The 18,428-nt window shown below is 38.3% G+C and overlaps 2 long non-coding RNA genes across 4 annotated transcripts in view; both read left to right on the plus strand.

The window, feature by feature from the left end:
* LOC146405643 (uncharacterized) overlaps window positions 1–4,481 on the plus strand; it is a 96,464-nt gene extending 91,983 nt beyond the window's left edge. The window contains exon 5 of one of the 2 annotated variants that reach the window (XR_014838369.1): window positions 577–3,042. This is a non-coding gene — a long non-coding RNA (uncharacterized LOC146405643). Of the gene's footprint in view, window positions 1–576 lie in introns of both variants that reach the window. The other variant, XR_014838370.1, reaches the window with a different exon arrangement.
* Window positions 4,482–6,999: 2,518 nt separating this feature from the next.
* LOC106507121 (uncharacterized) overlaps window positions 7,000–18,428 on the plus strand; it is an 86,647-nt gene continuing 75,218 nt past the window's right edge. For both annotated transcript variants that reach the window (XR_014838371.1, XR_014838372.1), the window contains exon 1: window positions 7,000–7,126. This is a non-coding gene — a long non-coding RNA (uncharacterized LOC106507121). The remainder of the gene's footprint in view (window positions 7,127–18,428) is intronic.

Below are 18,428 nucleotides of genomic sequence, written 5' to 3' on the forward strand. Positions count from 1 at the left end.
TCCATGGTTCTACTTGCCTTGCTTTGGTTGTATAGTTGAGAGAAGAAACTTTAAACTCTGGTTCTGTCACCCGTTAGGACATCTTCAATTATATCCTGCTTCTTCCTGGATAAATTGCAAAAGGAACACTTCCCCGGATCCCCACCAGGTGGGGCAGTTATAAAGGTTCCAGGATGCACAGATTGGTTAGAAATTAAAGGATGGATTATAGCACCATCTGGGTATAGGTTGTATAAGTTGTTATACACAGCAGCTCTCATTTCTCACTTACAGTTTCTCTAGACTGGGTCCTATGCTCCCAGAATCTGCCATAAACCCTTACTGGCTTCACACTTTGAGCCAGCAAAGGGCAGTCTGTGTTTTTTGAAGTTCCCTAGGGCTTAGCTTAGCTTGAGCACAGAATAAGTCCCCTGGACCCCATGCTGCGGGCACCTGTGGAGGGCAGTACAAAACCATACCCTCTATTCAGACAAAGTTTAAGAATTCTAAAATAAAAGTGTACAGATCTCTAGCTACTTAAAGTGACTGAGTGTCATTGCAAGTAACCTTTGTGTTTTCTTTCTTTTTTTTGGCCAGGTCCACAGCATGGGGAAGTTCACCGAGCCATAGCATTGACCTGAGCCACAGCAGTGACAATTCCAGATCCTTAACTACTATGCCAGCAGGGAATTCCCAAGCAATCTTATTTTATGATAAGTTAAAAAATAAAACAAAACAGGTTTCATGTTGTATGATGAATAAGGGCTGAGTGCCCTGTCATCTGTGTAGGTCCAGGGACTCAGCTACTCAGAGAACACAGATATGGCCAGGAACCCTTAGAGGAAGAGTTTCTGTAACCTCATTAATTCTGAGTTCCAGTTTCCCTGGAGAGAGTAGGGTGAAGTGCCTGACATTTTATGAAGACAAATTTTCTCAGTAGGGTTCACTCAAAGTAGAATTTCTCTGCTATTAGCTTTATTAAGCTTCCTGCACATGTGGGGGAGGAATTCTAAAGGCCTTGTAGTAATTTTTTTTTTTTATTCCACAGCCTCTCCCCAAGTCAGATATATTAGGAAACAATTGGTGACTTGGACCACAGGAAATGTGTCACATTATTAAACATTCTTCTATTTGACATAGGACAATACTTAGCTCTCTATGTGGGGGATTTGCCATCCTGGAATTGAAGGTTCTAAGGGCTCAGACAGGACCAAAGAATTTAGGAAAAATAAGAATAGACCTCAAAATCCTCTAATGATGAGATCCCCGAATTGCTCAAGATTCTTTTCGACACAGGTGAACAAATCCAATTCAAATTACCTTGAATATAAAGGAGATATGAAGGTTTTTGTAGCTGGACTAGCTTATGTGCCTGAAGGAACCACTAGAAGAACTAGGACCTCAGATACTAGAAAGAATCTTAGTACCACTGGATTCATGTGCTCTTTCTACCAAGCTTTTATCTCTGCTGGTCTCTGATTGGCTTTGTTCTGCGCACAAGCCCTTTCAAAGGATGGAGAAGATGCCCGCTGGCAGCCCAGTCCTGCCTCCCATACTTAGCCACCTCTGTTGCATGAGAACTCCTGCCTGCAGTCCAGTTCTGTGGAAGGACTCTAGTCTTCCTTGTATCCTGCACCCAAATGCTTGTCTCTCAGAGATGCGACACTATCATTTGATTGTCTTCGCCCCTGTTTCCCCAAGCCTTTTGCTTCTCTATTGCCAGGAAGCACCCAGAGAAAAAAGTTCTAAGTCAGAGTGGCTGGGACTAGGGTGAGGAGAGTGAGGCACTCGCTTCAAGTACAGTGTATAAGATGACATCTAACACTTCAGAAATCAAGATAACATTTTAATGCATTTTTTTGGTCTTTTTAGGGTTGCAACCCATGGCATATGGAAGTCCCCAGCTAGGGATCGAATCAGAGCTGCAGCGGCTGGCCTATACTACAGCTATAGTAACGCCAGATCTATAATCCACTGAGCAAGGCTAGGGATCAAACCCACATCCTCATGGATAATAGCTGGATTTTTTTCTGCTGAGCCACAATAGGAACTCCATGTTTTAAATCAATATTTAAAAAAGTCAAATCAGCCCCCTACACCTTTGGGGTTGACTGCGTATTTTGGTTCAGAAGGTTTTATTGGAATCAGGGCTGAGGTCAGGCTGGGCCAGTGAGGCAGAGTCATGTGAGTGCAGCATCAGTATCCAACTTAATTTAAAGTTGTGATTTTTTTGTTGTTGTTCAAAAGTCTTTGGGGGAAAACAAAATGTAAGCTGTAAGAGTAATGGAAACACCTCGTTAGGATTTAAAAGGCGAATTTGATACTCTTCCACTGCCTGAGTCGAGATGAGAGATCCACATATGCCTATTGTATTGGGCAGATAACATTTGAAAATATTACCTTTTGTTTCCTGATAAAGTTTTGGAAGAAAGCGGTTTTGTAATGGTCCATTGACCTCTGCCTCCACCCCTACCTCATCACACATTGGCTCTGACACATGAGGTGGTGTACCTGAAAACGGGGAGTTTCATTTACCTAGATTCCTGGTTTGCAGTGGTTCAGGGCAGTAGGAAAGAAAATCCCTGCTCTTCATCCTTCTAGATTTTAGTAAATAAGCACCACCTGCCAATCAAAAAGGCAATTTTAATTCATGGAAGGAAAATGGGGCAAGAGATGAAAGGGCTGCTCTTGGACGTTCTATTTACCTGGAAACCAGGAGGGATAGGAAAGAAAAGTTGCCACTAATAATGACTTGAAAGCCCCTACTCTTTATTTACTTTCAAGCATTTAAAAACCCGGGAGTTTCTGTCATGGCTCAGTGGTTAATGAATCCAACTAGTAACTATGATGTTGAGGGTTCGATCCCTGGCCTCGCTTAGTGGGTTAAAGATCCGGTGTTGCTGTGAGCTGTGGTGTGGGTTGCAGACAGGGCTCGGATACCAAGTTGTTGTAGCTGTGGTGTAGGCTGGCGGCTGCAGCTCCAATTCGACCCCTAGCCTGGGAACCTGCATATGCCGCAGGTGCAGCCCTCAAAAGACCAAAAAAAAAAAAAAAAATTAAAAACCCTGTTTTCCTCAGATAAAGTGGGTCTGTGGGTCGCCTTTGGAGTGAAGGCTGCCATTTATACTACTGCTTAAGGTAATGTCAGATACCTGAACTTGTCTACTTCCCAACTGTTGTCAGGGTTATAAACAGCTAGTGACTACTCAGTGTTACTAGATGAAATTGTGTTGTGCTCTAGTTATGAAATCTTGTCCTACAGTAGCTTAAAATCCAGCTGAGAGGAGGGTGGGCATTAGTAAAACAAGGTGAGCTATCTCAAGAACCCAGTAAGTGCTCCAAACCAGAGAAAGGAGAAATTGGGAGAAGATCAGTGTTAAGGGAGTTTTCATGAAGGAGGATGGACCAAAGTCAGTCCTGGAAGGAAGGGTATTCCAATCAAAGGAACAGCATGAGTAAAGTGACAGGGCTTGGAATGTACATGAGATATTTGGAAACTAGTAGGATATTTGGCTGCTTGTGAATCTAGTGGAAGAATGTTACCGAAGCTAATTACCAAACAAACACTTTCTACAGACCAGACTCTGGTGCTTTTCATATATCACTTAATTCAATCTTCTCAAACCCTCTGAGGTAGGGGCTAGCTCATTTCATCAATGAAGAAGCTAAAACTTAAAGAGGTTTAACAGTGTTTTCTGGCCACATAGATAATATTTAAGACATAGAAAGAAAATATAGGTCTATTTGCCTTCAGTTTTCATGCTCTTCTGCAATATGGTGAAGCTAAGAAAAGGAAGGCTGGGAAGAGCCAGGCTAGTGAATCTGCACCTAGGTTTGCTCTGCTGGTTATGAAGAGGTTGAGAGCAAAATGAGATTGATACTGGGCAGGTTTTGTGCTTGTGTGTTTTTAACAAATTTGACCACATATTGAACACTTGTTTTGAATCACTAACATTGTACATTCATAATATAAGGTATGGGTAGAGAACCTGCACAGAGCAAACACAGCCTTGATCTTATATGTATGGTTTTTTTTTTGTCTCTCTGGCGGCAAGAGAGACAAGCCAGTAAATGGATGCTAAGCGCAGCATAAAACTAAATTTCCTAAACAGCACACAGAGTAGAACAGAGTCAGGTAAGGTCTTTGTGCACCTCCACAGAAAAGGGATACACTCATTGAAATAACTTCTCATTCTCAATGTAGCCATTTCTATTTTTATACTTAATTGGAAAGGTTAGCTAGTGTTACCACTTATCACCACTAGATGGCACTGTAAGACTAAAGTTAAATGACGTTTAACTCCCTGCTCTCTTGCAACACTGCAACCCGTTTGTTTTCCAGTGAAAAAGGGGATTAAGAAGTAATGAGAAGGCATACATTTTAAGGGAAGGGTTTTTAAAAAAACTGAATGCATTTGTCCTAAACATATTTTTTATTCTACTGCATTACCTTTTGGAGAACATTATATCACTTGGAGAAAAATAAAGTAACTCCCAGTAAGTATCCATTTGCAGTTAACATTTTAAATTAGTTTTGGTTTGAAAATATGCTCTTTCACTCAAAAGTAGGTAGAGCTTTAGACCTAGACTTTGAGTTGTCCGTTTGTGATGGTATTTTAAATTGTGGTTTTAATATAAAGAAAGACATAAAACAGGGTCCAGTGACTATTGCTATCCACATTTATGAAAACAGTGTATCTTCAGAGTGAGACGGTGTTGAAGAGATATTCTTTGGACTCTACATTCTCAGTAAGTTTAATAGAAGGTAGCTCAGCACCTTTTATGAATGCCATTTAACTCAAAGATACCTAGCTTGGTTAAAATTCACAGAATTTTATTGCCTAACTTATGTGCTGAAGATTTTTCAAAGGGAGGAAGATTTTATTTTTTCCCTCTCCTATTGAAGTCCTTGCCTTAATAGGCGGATTTTATTTCAGATTAAATATTCAGGATTTTTGACTCCTGATTTCACTTTTAATATCTCAGAATGCTAACATTCTGAAATGTCATTCCCTTTATTCTGATGGTTTTATCATACTTCATCCCAGCTCTGACACATGAAACACTTCTTCCTCCTTTCCTTTGCCTGAGATTCTCTGCTCTTCCTCTCTCTGGTCCCTGGCAGAGCAATTCCATCACAACAGCTTATGCTGCATTCACGGTGTACTGTGCTCACTAATATGACTGTTTCTTTTTCCTTATTTTATTCACTCTTATAAAATTTAGTTTCTTATGTAGTCTTATCCTGTTCTTAACAGCTTGCTTTCTTAGCATCTTTCATTCACCTTTGGTAACAATAAAGAAGGTGAAAATAACAATGGTTTACTTCCCCCAATTTACCTCTCTCATCACTTTTGTGACTCCGTGACACGGGTGTAAATGGCTGAGAAATCAGTGGCTAGTTTTTCAGATGACCAGTGGCTAGTTTTTACACCTTCTGATCGAACACTTGGATTGATATTTATTCTCAGTGAAAACACTAGATATTTGGATTCATACAGAATTAGCCTTGTTTCTTTGCATTTCCCTCAGTTCCTCATTTTTTCACTGTTACTGCCCGATTACTTCCTACTGCCTTTAGGCGTGTTTCTTCCTTACAGTTCTGAATCTTTGGAATGACCCGAGACTTGAGAACAGGGATTCTCATTCAAGGATGTGTTTCTCAATGTCCACTATTAAGTAGTTTTTTTCTATTGTGCAAAAAAAAAAAAAAAAAACCCTCAAAACAAAACAAATAGGATGAAAGCAATACATCTGAGATCTAGGTAGGAGTTAATTCCTTCTTTTTTCAAATCTTCACTGTCTGCAGAACCTGACCTCTGCCACGTGAGATACACTGTTCTTCTCAGTTCTGGAGACCTCATCACACCTTGCACTCAGCTTTTCTTACCTGTGGCCAGTGCTGGCTTGTTAGGGGGCCTGCTAACTAGTGTGAAACTGACTTCTTCCTTGAATGGGAGGAGTACATAGGTTTCTGAATGTTTCATCAATAATTAAATAAATGTAGGACATCAGGGCATAACAGAACCGTAACCAAATATCAATGATCAAATAGTCCTTGTGGAATGCAGCTCGGAAACGTGGAGAATATGACCAAGAGTACACAGAAGAGAAATAACTGAGAAGTCACAAAGTTGAGCCAAATATTAAGTCTACTTTAAATATCTTAGAGCAAAACAGACTGATTACAACTTTTGTCTGAATGAATCCATCTGGTAGAAACTTCTGCTAAGACGCCAGGGAATCTATGTCATCGCTAATCCGTGTGGTCCACGGACCAGCCGCATCGGCACCAGTGTGGACCTTTTCCGAAACAAGACTCTAAAACCTACCGAATCAGAAGTGGCATTATAGCAAGATCTCCAGGTAATTTTCAAGAACATTATAGTGTGACAAACACTGATTTAGATCTTGGTTAGAATGAAGACTACTTTGTTTGAGTTCAGCTGCTTCAAGTTTTGAAAGCCCAGTGCCTTCTTCTCCCCTCCCCCGCTGCCCCTCTCCCACTCCCCGCTCCTGCTCTCCCCCCCAACCCCCGCGTCATCTCTCCTCCCTTCTGCTCTTCCTCCTTTGCCTCTTCTTCCTTCTTTTTCTTCATCTTCATGAAACATTTAGGAGCACATTGTTAAAGAAATTTTCAATTTTTTGAGACAACAGAAAAAAAAGAGCACCACAAACTTTTTCCAACTGAGATTTCAAACTGAGATGCTGTGGAAGAGGCAGTGTAAAATACCTCCAGTGTTTCGAGGAGCCATATATGACTTGAACTTTTCTTCTGCATAAGACCTTGTCCCCAAACAAAGCAGTTATACACACAGCCCCACCGCATTTATTTCTTCAATTTACTCTCTGTCCCTTTCAACTGCGAAATGACCTCTTTCTTTTCCCCAGTCTCTTTCTCCCAGGCCTCACTCCGCTCACCCCCACGTTCCAGCTGGTAACAGTTTATGAAGCGTGTTGCAGTGTTAATACCTTGTTAAGGTGGTTTCAGCTGTTGGGTCTTTGAGACGTCAACGTCAGGACTGTTTTACCGTGAACCCTTGACGGGTAGGTGAAGTCTGGGGACGTGCGGAATTTGTACCTCCTCACGCTGCAGGAAGCCTACAGCTATGGGCATCTCTTCCCGTGATGTGGTGTTGCTGGCTGGGTAAGCAATTAGGCGTGCTCAGCTTCTAGTCAAATAATTAGGACAATTTTAAGACTTATTTAAAATTATTAATGGACTAGACATGGCATCATTGGGATCCCCTGCTATTTTAAAATTCAGTGCAGTCAGGTATTGGAGTTAATGATGGGATGAATGTTATAATCTTTATTTCTAACAAGTGACATGTCACATTTTAGAATTTATAACAAAGAAAAAAGGAAAAGAATTTTCTCCTTCAATTTTTTTTCATATAGCATATTGTTTAGAATTGCCTTCAACTTCATTAGGATGTTTCCATCTGGAAGTTGATGTTTTCAATTTTAATAATAATATTTTAATTACTTAAAATTTTTTCTCATGTAGTGTAATTTATGGAAGGCAATTTTTTCCTTTTCCTCCTCTTTTTCTTTTTTCTTTTTTGTTCAAGAAACATACATTACCCAGATCTCCAATTGTGAGAAGAAAGAGGAATAAAAAAAATTCGGTGGTTCAAATCTAATATAAACTGTTTCACAAAGGAAAATTTAGTATGTAAACTGATATTTTTTTTTCACTCTCTTTTTTGGTTAATTTCAACATACAATTTGGTCAATTTTTACTCTTGCTTGCAAGGTTAACTGTAGGCCAGCACTGTTAGTTTCTTTAATATTGAGTTCACTCTGACTGCTGTTGACATTTTTTAAGGTCTATTTCTTTTAATACTATATAATTTAAAGGGAAAAATCAAGACTAATTAGTTGTTAATGAGAAACGCATATAATGAGAAACAAATGTAACATTAACGTCATGTACAATGTATGTCTGTGTGGTTTAAAAGGTAGGAACACAACCATTATTCAAAATTAGGGAATAAAATCATCGTAATAATCACTAGCAGATGTGTTGTAACTTGTGAGTCAAGATTTCCTTGTTCGGACAGTGTGTCGCAGTGTTTGATAGCATTCATATGATTTGATTTTTGAAAGGTTGATAAATTTTTTTCATCAAAGTCTTTAACCCAGCTGCATGGCATCTTTAGAAGATTGTAAAGACTTAAAATGTTTTCTCTTTCTCACAATTTAATTGTATTGGTTTCATCGTATGTTTGCTTGGGTGATTGTAAAAGCTATGTAATAGTGAACTTTGAAATACACAACCTCGATGAGAAGCCCTGTTCTCATGTCTTGGATAGTTTCAAAGATCCACAGTTGTAAGGAAGAAACCCCCCCTAAAGGCACTAGGAAATAATTGGATGAAAGTGGGTCACGTCCTCTCATTAGCACAAAGATACTTGTTGACACATGATGTTGTCACGATGGGTTGCAGCAGCCCATCACTCATGTTTGAGCATCTTGTGTGTCCTGACACAGGAGACTGTTAACTTCCACAGAATGGCTGAAATGTAGTGATCAGAGGACCTAATGGATTGCTGGCATACCTGAGGCTCCCCAGCTGCCCGAGTGGTTCTCAGCCTCTATTGCCAGATCCTGTTCTGCTGAGCAGCCTTGGGTTGAAGCAAGAGTCATTCCACTTCAGGGAATTCTAGATGGAGGCAACTCTGAAATATTGTCCTTTCAGAATTAGAAACCAGGAGGACTATATATTTTGGGTAGTGGTGGTAAAAATGTGAGAATGAGGGTGAGGCAGGCAAAGAAGGGAAGATCGTAAAATCATCTGAAACTATCAACAGGTGAGAGGTTTTAATCCTTGAGCTTTTGGATGGTGTAAACCTAAGCAGGTGATAGTAATAACATCAGTTTTCATAGTCTTTCTCATCCATCCATCCAACAAATATTTATCATGTCCTTTATGTGTTGGAAAAAAATTACAGCAATGAATAAAAAGGGAATCTCTGGTCTCATGAGACTTATGTTCTACTGAATAGTAGCTAACGTTATTGAGGCTTACTATATTCCTTTTTTTTTTTTTTTGTCTTTTTTTTTTTTTTTTGCCATTTCTTGGGCCACTTCAGCGGCATATGGAGGTTCCCAGGCTAGGGGTCCAATCGGATCTGTAGCCTCCGGCCTACACCAGAGCCACAGCAACACAGGATCCGAGCCGCGTCTGCAACCTACACCACAGCTCATGGCAACGCTGGATCCTTAACCCACTGAGCAAGGCCAGGGATTGAACCCGCAACCTCATGGTTCTTAGTCGGATTCGTTAACCACTGAGCCACCACGGGAACTCCGGGGCTTACGATATTCTAAGCACTCTTCTAATTGCATAGATGCCTCATTTAATCCTTTTAACAATTTTCATAGGTTGTTCTAATTGAGAAGGTACTAAGACTTTAAAATATGATGTCACTAATACTAAAAATTAAAGTAACACATCCTCATAGAAATATATACTTGTTAGAAAAAGTATTTTTGATTATTGCAACAAAGTAAACATTCAAGCTACTGGAAGAATTATGTAAATATTAGTATAAGAAAAATATGTAAAATATATAAAGGGAGAAAAACATTTCCAATATAATAAAATTAAATCTAATACTGCACTATATACTTGAAATTTAAGAGGGTTGATCTTAGTATTCTTACTACATTAAAAAAGATAATTCTGAGGTGATAAATATTTCCATTAGTAGGACTATAGTGATCTTTTCCTACTGTGTACATATCAAGACATCATATTGTACACTTTAAATATGCACAAATTTTATAGAAAAATAAAAATAAAAAATAGAGATTCCCCAGCACTGACAAAACAAAAACAAAAACCTCATAAGACAAATTTAAAGGGAAAAAGGCAATCATTGGAATATGTGTGGGGAGGGTGTTTTTTATTTATGTTTGAGCCAGTTACTAACTGGCTTATAATGATTAGCACATACTTTCCTCCAAAAGTTTAGCACTTAAACCACTTGCATCAGACTCACCTGGGATGTTTGCTAAAATTAGCACTTGGGGGGGTTTCTTAGACATATGTATATAAATAGTTGGAGGCAGAGCTTAGGAATCTGCATTTACCACCAAATCCCTATGTGATTCTTATTCACATTAAAGGTTGAGAAGCACTGATGGTGAATGTTATTTTCACAGTCTAATATCTCAGATGGTCTCTCTCTATTTGAAATTCTCAAAGAGTTATGTTGTCAGCTGGTGAACATCTGTCTAGAATTCTAATACAAGCAATAATAGTGTGTAATAACATACACTATCCATTAATGTTGAACAAGAATGTCTGTTCTCTGGCACTATGAAACCTAGAATATTGCTTTTCTTCCTATGAGTGTTATAAACCAGTGGCATAAATCTCAATTTTTGTCTAACTTTATTTCTGATGACTGTTATTTCATTTATAATATCCGATGCTTCAGTTTTTTTCCTTGCTATTTCATTATGTCCCCAATATTCTCTCCAAAACAATTTCTTTCAAATTATTTTGAAAATCATTGTTTTTATAAGGATAAGGACAGCTAATTACTAATTATAATAAGAATCATGAAATTGTTAAATATATATAATTTCTTTTTATTGATCAGAGTAGGAGAGGCCAAGTTATGGTAACAAATAATTTCAAAGTCTCCGTGGCTTACCATGCATGAAATTTATTTCTCAGTCATGCTACTAGTCTAACATGACTGTGGGGGGCTCTGCTTCTCACTGTCTCCCACAAAGGAATGTGGGCTCAAGAAGGCTCTACTTTTGCAGCTGTGCTGCTTGAGACCTCTGTCTCTTGCATGAGGGTTTTGTTGAAGGGTCCCACGTGGATTTATAATTGCTTTGGTCTAGGAGCAAGGTAGGCTTAGAAGTATTAGGTTGGACCTATAAAAATGATCGAATATTGGCAGTTTCATGCAATTTATCCTAATAGGTAAACTTTCTGGAAATTATTAGCAGAACAAAAATATGCATCTTCATCATCCATCATTATCGTGTTAACCATGTTTATTGACCATTCAGTATGTCAGGCATTGTACTAACATTTGGTATGTATTTTCTCATTTAATTCCAGGTTAGTTTCTTATGGTTTCTGCAGACAAATTTCTACAAACTTAGTGGCTTAAAAACTCCACAATATTTTTTATCTTAAAATTTGGGAGGTCAAAAGTCTAAATAGGTTTCACTGGGCTAAAATGAAGTTATTGGCAGGATACTGTTCTTTCTGGAGGCTTCAGGGGAGAATTTGTTCCTTTGCCTTTTTCAAATTCTAGAGGCTCTTCTGCATTCCTTGGCCCATGGCCTCTTCCTCCATCTTTAAAGCCAGTGATCACATCAACTGACCTTTGATGACATTATCACAGCTCTTTCCCTGACTGTAAAGGATGTTGTGATTAGACTGGATCCTCCATGGTAACACAAAGTAGTCTCCCCATCTCAAGGTCCTTAACTTAATTGCATCTGCAAAGTCCCTTTGCCATATGAGGTAACAGTCACACATTCCAGGGGTAAGGAGGTGGACAACTTTGAGAGTGGTTATTATGCCTCCCACACATTCTGAGACAATTCTATGTAGTAGATACAATCATTATCTCTGTTTTACAGATGAGAGAGCTAAGGCTTTGAAGGGTCTGGTGATCTGTCCAAACTCTCACTGGGCAGTGATGAGGCTAGGATGAGAACAAAGGCTTCTTACTTAAGGGATTGTATTCTACCCATTAAACCAAGATAATAAATATGACAGTTCTTGGTGTTTCCTTACACAACCAGTAAAAGAACTCAATCCAGCAAGTCAGAGGCAGCCTTTTCTGGTAGGTCATTCTACCTATGATTATTTTTTCTGGGTCAAATTTTTTTTTCTTCCATGATTTAGAATGTGAAGCTCTGAGGTTTTAAACTATTAAGGCATTTAAAGGTAATTACGCTTTTTTTTTTTTTTTTTTTTTTTTTTTTGCTTTTTAGGGCCTCACCCATGGGGCATATGGAGATTCCCAGGCTTGGGGTCCAATCTGAGCTCCAGCTGCCGGCCTACACTACAGCCACAGCAACACAGGATCTGAGCCGCGTCTGTGACCTACACCACAGCTCACACCAATCCTTAACCCACTGAGCAAGGCCAGGGATCAAACCCACAACCTCATGGTTCCTAGTCGGATTCGTTGCCACTGTGCCACCATGGGAACTGCATAATTACACTTTTTCTTTGATTATAGTTTGACTCTTTTTATGGATGCCCTTTAAGCCTACATTTACAAATTTTTTTTCTTTTCTTTTCACAGCTGCACCTGTGCCTTATGGAAGTTCCTGGGCTATCAGTCTAATTGGAGCTGCAGCTGAGGCCTACACCACAGCGACACTGGATCTGACTCTGTGACCTACATCACAGCTTGTGGCAACACTGGATCCTTAACCCACTGAAGCCAGGGATTGAACCCACATCCTCAAGGGGACTGTGTCAGATTAACTTGCTGAGCCACAACGGGAACTCCAACATTTACAAAAATTTTAATGCTTTTCTGCCCAGCTGTGAGCAAGTCAGGCTCATTAATTTTAGAAACAATATCAGCCCTGTTTCTGTCTCCTATACATACAAATGAAGTATGTATTTTATATCAAGTATCTATATGTGTAGTGGTGTATCTCCATCGCACATACTATATATATCACTTATGCATACAAACACACTTAGTTGTTTAAATTAAAACAGAATATCTATCCATTAGGCCTTAATTTGAAAGCCCTTCCTTGAAACGATTGCCAACTCCTGTCAAAAGCATAGGTAAAATGGTTGATATTTTAAAAGACAAGACTGTTCTGTTATATTCTCTATTTCTTTAATCTCTGTTATTGCTTAAAAATTGAATGACAACACACGTAAGAAAGTATTTTTTTCCAATTATTTATTTATTTTTTTGTCTTTTTTTTTTTGTTTGTTTTTTCTAGGGCCACACTGCCGTCATATGGAGGTTCCCATGCTAGGGGTCTCATCGGAGCTGCAGCTGCTGGCCTACGCCAGAGCCACAACAATGCAGGATCCCAGCCGTCTCCGCAACCTACACCACAGCTCACGGCAACCACAGATCCTTAAACCACTGAGTGAGGCCAGGGATCAAACCAGCAACCTCATGGTTCCTAGTCAGATTCATTAGCCACTGAGCACGATAGGAACTCCTATTTTTTTCATTTAAAGAAATGGTATTATAAAGTCTTTTCTGTATCTTTTGTAGAACTGCTTTTTAAGTACATTCATGTAACTGAACATTATTCACATACATACTTCTGGGAAAATTACTCAAGGTTGGTCAGGGGTAAGTGATAAATCACTTTTCCTTTTATTTCAGCAACTGCCAGGAAACTCAGGGCCTAAATTAGTGCTTGGTTGCAGAACAACTTCTTTTCTCCTGTTGTGTGAATTCATGTTTATTTTTCATTATTAGCCATATATAGGCATGTTTCAAATTATTTAAGAAACATGGTCAGGGTATACATTTTAAGTAAATAATAGCAAAATCATTGCTAAGCTGCCAGATAGCGCTTCTGGTGACTGCTTTTGGATAACAATTTCTAAAAGTTTGAGAAGGGGAGGCTCATTACAACTGTCGTTGCTAAAAACAATATTGTTTAATTCCTCAAAGGCATCTGTGGGCAGAAACTCATGCCATCAGCTGGGTTTCACTTCTTTAGGCAATTGATGGTAGGGCATTATCTAGAACTCCATTGTCTTTCTTGTGATTTGATCTGCCTGAGGCTGAGATAGTGTTTAAAGTCACCCTTTTGAGGAGTCAGCATGTATAATGAGAGGTCTGAATTGCTAAGTGTCCTGACAATTCTCACATCATCTTCCAAGATTGTGAAAAAGCACACAGCTGTTTATATTGAGCACAACCTTCCCGCCTTGTATGTCATGATGTAAACAAGAGTGTGGTTAACCCTGGAATACTAGTCAGTGGAAGTCTTGGCATCAGGGCTCTTGCTTAATGCTGCTGTGCAGCAAAGGCTTCATGGCTATTGTTGAATTACTGAGAATGAATTTTGAATAGTGCACACTTTTGGAAGTGTTTGCTATGTTTCATAGTACAGAAAATAAGATTCAGAATGTGGTTGCTTGTGAACTGATGGTTAATTTATCTGTAAAACTAATGTAATATGAAGGCTTTTGGAGGTGAGATTGGTGACTGAAAGGGAACAGAGTGTCATCTTCCACGGATTCTCAGTAAGGAGAGACTAAGTTATGATGACTGTGGAGGTGATGGAGTGAAGCTTGTTTCCCTGACTGGTTTATGGAGCTGGTTCAGAGCCCCAGGGAGGGAAGTTGAAAGAAGAGCCATGTTACAAAGGTGTGGTGATACTTTGGGCGCAAGCTAGGCTGATTGGGCACCCAGGAAAAAAGGGCCGCATACTTATATAATAACTTTTAAGTTACTCTCTCCTTGACTGAGATGTACAGCATCCATTCGCCCTGGTGCTGTGAGGGTCTGGGCTTCTATGTGTATGAGAACCCTGCTCATTTTTACAGAAGGTGTGGGCTGCAAAAATGGTGGCTCAGAAACAAGTCAACTTGTTCCTGGGCACCTATGAGATATTTTTGGTGATTTTTGAGACATTACTGGGGAAGATTTTGAGTGAAGTCTTTGTGTTCAAGTTTACATTTATTCCCTACTCTTTAATTTTCCTTTGGTGGGCAAGCCTGTGGTTTTCTTCGGCTCCCTGTAACATGTCGAGGGTGTGTGTTTAATTCTAGGTTTAACATTAGGAAGCTCCACAGGTCGGCACATATGAGCCTTTTTCTCCAATAATAATTTTACTAGGAGTGAAAATGGTATTTTGGACTCCCACATTACTTTTATTTATTTTTCAAATGTTTCAGGACATAGGCAGAGATAATACATAATCAGATTAATAAGATATATAAATCATATGCAAATTTCAGTAGCCTTCATATACACCAGCGTTTCTGAACAAAGGGCCATCCCACCCCTTCCCCCATATGACATGTGGCAATGTCTGAAGTCATTTTGTGTGGTCATGACTGGGGATGTTAGTGCAACTGGCATCTAGTGGGTAGTGGTGAGAGATCTGCCGAATATCTTAAAAAATTTGCAAGAAGGCCCCTACAACCAAAACTTATTGGGCCCAAGATATGACTAGTGCACCACAAAGCTTGAGAGACCCTGACATGCACAAGTAGTAATGCTTCTCAGTTTGGGCTTAAATAGTGAGCACAGCATAGCAATTAAGAACCAGAAATTTAGGAAAGAGCTTCAGTTAAGGTCCTAGTTTTTTTTTTTTTTAATTTTTTTTAACTTGTTAACAAGGCTTCCATCTGTTTATCCAGTGAATACACAAAATTATTATTACATTGTAGGGTCATTCTAAAGATAGGAATTAAGTGGAAAAAAAGTTAGTGTTTAGTAAAGTGTATGGCATGTTGTAAAGACCTACTAATTAAAAGCCTTATGGAATATTTAAGATTAATCTGTCACTATGTAATTATATCTTTAAATTAATCTTCTGGTTCTAGTGAGTCTAACTACTGTGAATTCTTTTACTGAACAGTTTTCATCGTTGCTATTCTGGCCAATATCTCTCCATGTCATTCCTTCTTATGTATAAAAAGTTTGCCTAGCAGTTTAGTCCTTTCCTAACTAGATAGAGTGGCCAGCCTTCTATCACAGTTTTAGAATTTTCACTTAAAATGCATTGAAAATGAAATGCACATTGCTGTGGGCTCTGTGGAAGTCAGTACTTTACATGTTTGCTGCTTTTTTGGGAGAGAACCTTAATCATGATTTTTGAAACAATTCATTTTTAATGGATTAATATGGCTTTAATATAAATAATGGCAGTGGGTAGACAATTCACAGAATGGAATGCTAATAAATATTTTCCCCTTCTTTAGTAAAGGTGTCAGGTAAACCTTGAGTTTAAAGTAAAGTCTTCAGCAGCCTCAGGCTCTGCAAATAGCAGCTCTAGCAACAAATCAAAGAATGATGTTTATGTTCTTCTTATAGAAAGATCATTACCAATTGATCTTTTCAGCAAAACCTACACACATGAATAGCTGAAGAATAATTGAAGTAGAATCAGTATATTTTTTGAAAGTGACCAACAGTGTTATGTGATGCTATTAACCCTTTGATAGCATGTTCTCTGAAACACACGAAAATGCTGAACTTTATTTTGGTTATGTATTGGTAAAAATTCCTGTTGGTTTTTCTTTTTTTGTCTTGGAAATTCTCTTATTTTTCATTGTATATTTCATCATGAAATGTGCCAGTAGTTGTCATCCATGATTCACGTAAAAGGCAGTTGACCTTAGAGAGTTTAGAGGACAAGACTTGGACATTATTCATTCAATGAGCACCAATTAAACACTGGTACCTGTGCTCTGTTCTGAGGTTGCAATGAAGGAAGACAGAAATGTACATGGCCCTCGTAGAGTCACAGCTTAGCAGAAAAGATAGACATTATACTTAAAGAGTAATTAATTGCAGTTGTGATAAATGCCATGAAGGAAAAGTATAAAGGGAAAGCAGGGTGACCAGAGCATCGTTGCCTTAATGTTAAGATGCTGCACAATAAAATCCACAGCAATCCTTTCTGAGAGATGATACATGGGAATTTTAGATGTTATGCTTGTAACTGGACAAGCAGAGGGTTAATTGAGCCTTTGCTGTGTGTCATGCACTTTAAATGCATTGTTTAACTCAATTTTAAAAACAGGTCTAAGAAATAATTATTCTTAATTACATATGAGGAAACTGAGATACAGAGAAGTTGTCACTTCTCTCCCAGGACTGAACTCAGACCGTGCTGGTCCCAATGTGCTATTTCAAGATACTTGAGCCCTTCTAGTAGACTCTTCACATGAACCAGTAGCCTTCCTTTGCCTTAGGCCAATGTGCTTCATGGATGTTTTCTGTAAAATGTTACAGAATCCTATCTGAAGAGCCTCTCTTCACTTGAGGCTCTAAAAGCAAATAGAGAATGAGACATGATTGCATATCCTAAGTGACTAGAAAAAAATTAACATTCTTATGATCATTTGAAATAGTTTCCTGTGAAAAAAGTAAGAAAACTTGTGAAAACAGAAGTAATTCAGAAAGTACAGTTTCTTGGGTATTTACCAGGGAAAATGGTCAATTCTTTGAATATTCTTAGTAATGTGCTTTAATGAAATGCAGGGTCTTTAAATTAGGTTTTATAAAGTCTGACTGTTAAGAAAATGTTAAATTAAATGGAAAAATACTTCAAAGTCATGTAAACATATGAGGGTGAACTACTTTATCTACACACAAACTTTTGATTCATGTGATATCCTCTATGAATATAGAGATGATTCACAAGGTAGAAAAGACTGACACAAATACAGGAAAGGAGAAGAAAAACTGCCTTCAGGTGCAGAGTAATGAATGTAAAATTCAATGGTTAAAAAGAATAAATTTATGGCCAGCTTATCAGTTATCATGGCTTCCGGTGGTTAAACGATACAGCTAATTCCATTCTCTTTCATGAGCCACAAACAATATTCATTTGACAGTAGGAGGATTAAACTGACACACTCAGTAAATGGGTCTAGAAACCACCTAATAAAAGTGGAAGTTTGTGAATATTGGCCTATCAGGGTCAGTTTCAAGCTTCACACAAAGCACCAAGCTTGCTTCCCAGAAATCTCAATTCCATTGGTATTCATTTGGTATTGAACATTAGTTATTTACTTATAAAATATGTGCTCATTACAAAGGTCTGTGAGTGCAGTTGCATTAATTATTCATCCTAAGATTCTGAAACATGTTGGAAGTTCCGAAAGGTAATTTCAACTACTGATGGGAAATGTTCCACACGAGAGCCCATCAGCAAGATTTCAGGAAGTGGGTCATGGATTTGGAAGGCAGCAACCAATCAGGCACTTTTATCATCTCCCTTAAAATTCTCTACCATTTAGAAAAATAGAAGAGATAATGAGGAAATGAGATACACCTTTTTCACCTGAAAAATCAATACATTAGAAATATAGTAAAAATACATAAATTTGTATCTTATTTGCCTCCTTCTCCTCTCCAGCCATAGTCTCTTAAGTAGATAAGAATTATAATATCATAAGATTATAGAAATCAGTTTAATTTTGCCGTATTTATTGACATAATGGAATAAGGATGAACCATACTTTGGGTGCAATCTGTACTGTAGAAATCTAGGCATAATGATAGGAACATTAGAAGATTGTTAATTAATTTTTGAGAAATTTTTTTCAATATTCAATATTTTTCATGATATTTGTTTAAATACTATGCTCTCAATGCCATAAAATGATTTATTTTTTTGGAAATTTTAGTTTTACTTACTCTAAAACACTAGTCATTAATGCACACACCACAACCATGTTACACAAATTGTAAATATATCTCATTGTTAATGATCAAACTATAGAGACC

This window comes from Sus scrofa, chromosome 2 (assembly GCF_054392235.1).
Source record: "Sus scrofa isolate SSC_HxYL_T2T_F1_AM1 chromosome 2, Sscrofa_HxYL_maternal_Yorkshire_Landrace_v2.0, whole genome shotgun sequence".
Taxonomy (NCBI): Eukaryota; Metazoa; Chordata; class Mammalia; order Artiodactyla; family Suidae; genus Sus; species Sus scrofa.